Source organism: Arachis hypogaea, chromosome 17 (genome assembly GCF_003086295.3).
Source record: "Arachis hypogaea cultivar Tifrunner chromosome 17, arahy.Tifrunner.gnm2.J5K5, whole genome shotgun sequence".
Taxonomy (NCBI): Eukaryota; Viridiplantae; Streptophyta; class Magnoliopsida; order Fabales; family Fabaceae; genus Arachis; species Arachis hypogaea.
Genome location: NC_092052.1, coordinates 98,460,668 through 98,465,513, shown reverse-complemented (window position 1 = coordinate 98,465,513; position 4,846 = coordinate 98,460,668). Strand labels below are relative to the sequence as shown.

General features: G+C 41.2%; 1 non-coding gene across 1 annotated transcript; it reads left to right on the top strand.

Moving 5' to 3' along the window:
- Positions 1–4,481: 4,481 nt before the first annotated feature.
- LOC112768299 (small nucleolar RNA R71) lies at positions 4,482–4,589 on the top strand. Its single transcript, XR_003185734.1, has one exon. It is a non-coding gene; the product is annotated as a small nucleolar RNA R71 (small nucleolar RNA).
- The last annotated feature ends 257 nt before the right edge of the window (positions 4,590–4,846 follow it).

Genomic DNA, 4,846 nt, shown 5'->3' with positions numbered 1-4,846 from the left:
GTAAAAGGTCCTATTTATAATGAACTAGTCACTAGGGTTTACATGAGTAAGTAATTGATGAATAAATCCACTTCCGGGGCCCACTTGGTGTGTGTTTGGGCTGAGCCTAAGTGTTGCACGTGCAGAGGCCATTTGTGGAGTTGAACGCCAAGTTCTGTGCCAGTTTGGGCGTTCAACTCTGGTTTTGGATCCTTTTCTGGCGCTGGACGCTAGATTTGGGCAGAAGGCTGGCGTTGAACGCCAGTTTACGTCGTCAATTCTTGGCCAAAGTATGGACTATTATATATTTCTGGAAAACCCTGGATGTCTACTTTCCAACGCAATTGAAAGCGCGCCATTTCGAGTTTTGTAGCTCCCGAAAATCCACTTTGAGTGCAGGGAGGTCAGATTCCAACAGCATCAGCAGTCCTTTTTCAACCTCTGAATCTGATTTTTGCTCAAGTCCCTCAATTTCAGCCAGAAAATACCTGAAATCACAGAAAAACATACAAACTCATAGTAAAGTCCAGAAATGTGAATTTAACACAAAATCTATTAAAAACATCCCTAAAAGTAACTAGATCCTACTAAAAACATATTAAAAACAATGTCAAAAAGCGTATAAATTATCCGCTCATCACAACACCAAACTTAAATTGTTGCTTGTCCCCAAGCAACTGAAAATCAAAATAGGATAAAAAGAATAGAATATACTATAAATTCCAAACTATCAATGAAACATAGCTCCAATCATATGAGCGGGACTTACAGCTTTTTGCCTCTTGAATAGTTTTGGCATCTCACTTTATCCATTGAGGTTCAAAATGATTGGCTTCTATAGGAACTCAGAGTTCGGATAGTGTTATTGATTCTCCTAGTTCAGTATGATGATTCTTGAACACAGCTTCTTTATGAGTCTTGGCCGTGGCCCTAAGCACTTTGTTTTCCAGTATTACCACCGGATACATAAATGCCACAGACACATAATTGGGTGAACCTTTTCAGATTGTGACTCAGCTTTGCTAAAGTCCCCAATTAGAGGTGTCCAGGGTTCTTAAGCACACTCTTTGTTTTTGCTTTGGACCTTGACTTTAACCGCTCAGTCTCAAGTTTTCACTTGACACCTACACGCCACAAGCACATGGTTAGGGACAGCTTGGTTTAGCCGCTTAGACCAGGATTTTATTCCTTTAGGCCCTCCTATCCACTGATGCTCAAAGCCTTGGGATCCTTTTTATTTGCCCTTGCCTTTTGGTTTTAAGGGTTATTGGCTTTTTCTGCTTGCTTTTTTTCTTTCTATTTTTTTTCTATATTTTTTTTTCGCCTATTTTTTTCTTTTTCTTTTTTTTTCTGCAAGCTTTGTTTTTTTTGCTGCTTTTTCTTGCTTCAAGAATCATTTTTATGATTTTTCAGATTATCAAATAACATGTCTCCTAGTCATCATTCTTTCAAGAGCCAACATATTTAACATTCTTAAACAACAACTTCAAAAGACATATGCACTGTTCAAGCATACATTCAGAAAACAAGAAGCATTGTCACCACATCAATATAATTAAACTAAGTTCAAGGATAAATTCGAAACTCATGTACTTCTTGTTCTTTTGAATTAAAAAATTTTTCATTTAAGAGAGGTGATGGATTCATAGGACATTCATATCTTTAAGGCAGAGTTACTAACTACTAATGATCATGTAATGAAGACGCAAACATAGATAAGCACATAACATAGAAAATGAAAAACAGAGAAAGTAAGAATAAGGAATGAGTCCACCTTAGTGATGTCCTTGAGCTCTTCTATGTCTCTTCCTTGTCTTTGCTGCTCCTCCTTCATTGCTTTTAGATCTTCTCTGATTTCATGAAGGATGATGGAGTGCTCTTGATGTTCCACCCTTAGTTGCTTCCAATAATTGTGTGGAAGAAAATGTATCCCCTGAGGTATCTCAGGGATCTCTTGATTTGCAGTCAAATGTTCTACCACTGAGCTTTAGACCCTTGATGGAAGCTTTTGTCTTCCCTTTCCTCTTTCTAGAGGCTTCTCTGGCCTTAGGTGCCATCAATGGTTATGGAAAAAAACAAAAAAGCTATGCTTTTTACCACACCAAACTTAGAATGTTGCTCGCCCTCGAGCAAAAGAAGAAAGAATAGAAGAATAAGAAGAAGATATGGAGGAGATGGAGGGAGTGTGTATTCGGCCATATGGGTGGGATTGGGTGGGAGAGAGATGTTGAATTTTGAAGGTAGTGGGTGTATGGATGTGAGTGGTAAATGGAAAACAGAAGGGATGATCATGAATGGAAAGAGAGATGATGAGGTAGGTGGGGATCCTGTGGGGTCCACAGATCCTGGGATGATCCTGTGGGGTCGACAGATCCTGAGGTGTCAAGGCATTTACATCCCTGCACCAAATTAGGCATATAAAATGCCCTTGCACACAACTCTGGGCGTTCAGCGCCAGGTTGGTGCCCATTTTGGGCGTTCAACGCCCATTTGCTGCCATTTCTGGCGTTGAACGCCAGAACCATGCTTGTTCTGGGCGTTCAGCGCCAGGATGCTCCCATTCTGGGCGTTCAGCGCCAGAACTATGCTCTGTTCTGGCGTTTGAACGCCAGACAGATGCTCCTCCAGGGTGTGATTTTTCTTCTGCTGTTTTTGATTCTGTTTTTGATTTTTTTTGTTTATTTTGTGACTCCACATGATCATGAACCTAAGAAAACATGAAAAACAATAAAAATAAGAATTAGATAAACATTGAGTTGCCTCCCAACAGGCGCTTCTTTAATGTCAATAGCTTGACAGTGGGCTCTCATGGAGCCTCACAGATGTGCAGAGCTTTGTTGAGACTCTCCAACACCAAACTTAGAGTTTGGATATGGGAGTTCAACACCAAACTTAGAGTTTGGTTGTGGCCTCCCAACACCAAACTTAGAGTTTGACTGTGGGGGCTCTGGTTGACTCTGCTTGGAGAGAAGCTTTTTCTGCTTCCTCTCCATGGTTGCAGAGGGAGATCCTTGAGTTTTAAACACAAGGGAGTCCTCATTCCATTGAAGGACTATTTCACCTCTGTCAACATCAATCACAGCTCTTGCTGTGGCCAGGAAAGGTCTTCCTAGGATGATGGATTCATCCTCTTTCTTTCCAGTATCCAGGACTATGAAATCAGCAGGGATGTAAAGGCCCTCAACCTTTACTAATACATCTTCTACTTGTCCATAAGCCTGTTTTCTTGAGCTGTCTGCCATCTCTAGTGAGATTTTAGCAGCTTGCACCCCATAGATTCCCAATTTCTCTATTACAGAGAGGGGCATGAGGTTTATTCCTGAACCAAGGTCACACAGAGCCTTAAAGATCATGGTGCCTATGGTACAGGGTATTATGAACTTTCCAGGATCCTGTCTCTTCTGAGGCAATGTCAGTTGATCCAGATTACTTAGTTCATTGATGAACAAGGGATGTTCAACTTCCCAAGCATCAATGCCAAATAATTTGGCATTCAGCTTCATGATTGCACCAAGAAACTTGGCAGTTTGCTCTTCAGTAACATCCTCATTCTCTTCAGAAGAGGAATACTCATCAGAGCTCATGAAGGGCATAAGGAGGTTCAATGGAAGCTCTATGGTCTCTAGATGAGCCTCAGAGTCCTTTGATTCCCCAGAGGGAAGCTCCTTGTTGATCACTGAACGTCCCAGGAGGTCTTCCTCCTTGGGATTCACGTCCTCTCCTTCCCTTACAGGTTCGGCCATGGCACTTATGTCAATGACCTTGCACTCTCCTTTTGGGTTCTCTTCTGTATTGCTTGGGAGAGTACTAGGAGGGATTTCAGTGATCCTTTTACTCAGCTGGCCCACTTGTGCTTCCAGATTTCTAATGGAAGATCTTGTTTCATTCATGAAACTTACAGTGGCCTTAGATAGATCAGAGACTAGATTTGCTAAATTAGAAGCATTTTGTTCAGAGTTCTCTGTCTGTTGCTGAGTGAATGATGGAAAAGGTTTGCTATTGCTAAACCTGTTTCTTCCACCATTATTAAAGCCTTCTTGGGGCTTTTGATCCTTCCATGAGAAATTTGGATGATTTCTCCATGTTGAGTTATAGGTGTTTCCATAAGGTTCACCTAAGTAATTTACCTCTGCTATTGCAGGGTTCTCAGGATCATAGGCTTCTTCTTCAGAAGATGCCTCTTGAGTACTGTTGGATGCAGCTTGCATTCCATGCAGACTCTGAGAGATCATATTGACTTGCTGAGTCAATATTTTATTCTGAGCCAATATGGCATTCAGAGTATCAACTTCAAGAACTCCCTTCTTCATAGGCGTCCCATTACTCACAGGATTCCTTTCAGAAGTGTACATGAACTGGTTATTAGCAACCATGTCAATGAGTTCTTGAGCTTCTGCAGGCATTTTCTTTAGGTGAATGGATCCACCTGCAGAAGTGTCCAGTGACATCTTTAATAGCTCAGATAAACCATCATAGAATATATCCAGGATGGTCCATTCTGAAAGCATGTCAGAAGGACACTTTTTGGTCAACTGTTTGTATCTTTCCCAAGCTTCATAGAGAGATTCACCTTCTTTCTGTCTGAAGGTTTGAACATCAGCTCTAAGCTTGCTCAGCTTTTGAGGAGGAAAGTACTTGGCTAAGAAAGCCGTGACCAGCTTATCCCAAGAGTTCAGGCTGTCTTTAGGTTGAGAATCCAACCATAATCTAGCTCTGTTTCTTACAGCAAAAGGGAAAAGCATGAGCCTGTAGACTTCAGGATCTACTCCATTAGTCTTAACAGTATCACATATCTGCAAGAATTCAGTTAAGAACTGAAAAGGATCTTCAGATGGAAGTCCATGAAACTTGCAGTTTTGCTGCATTA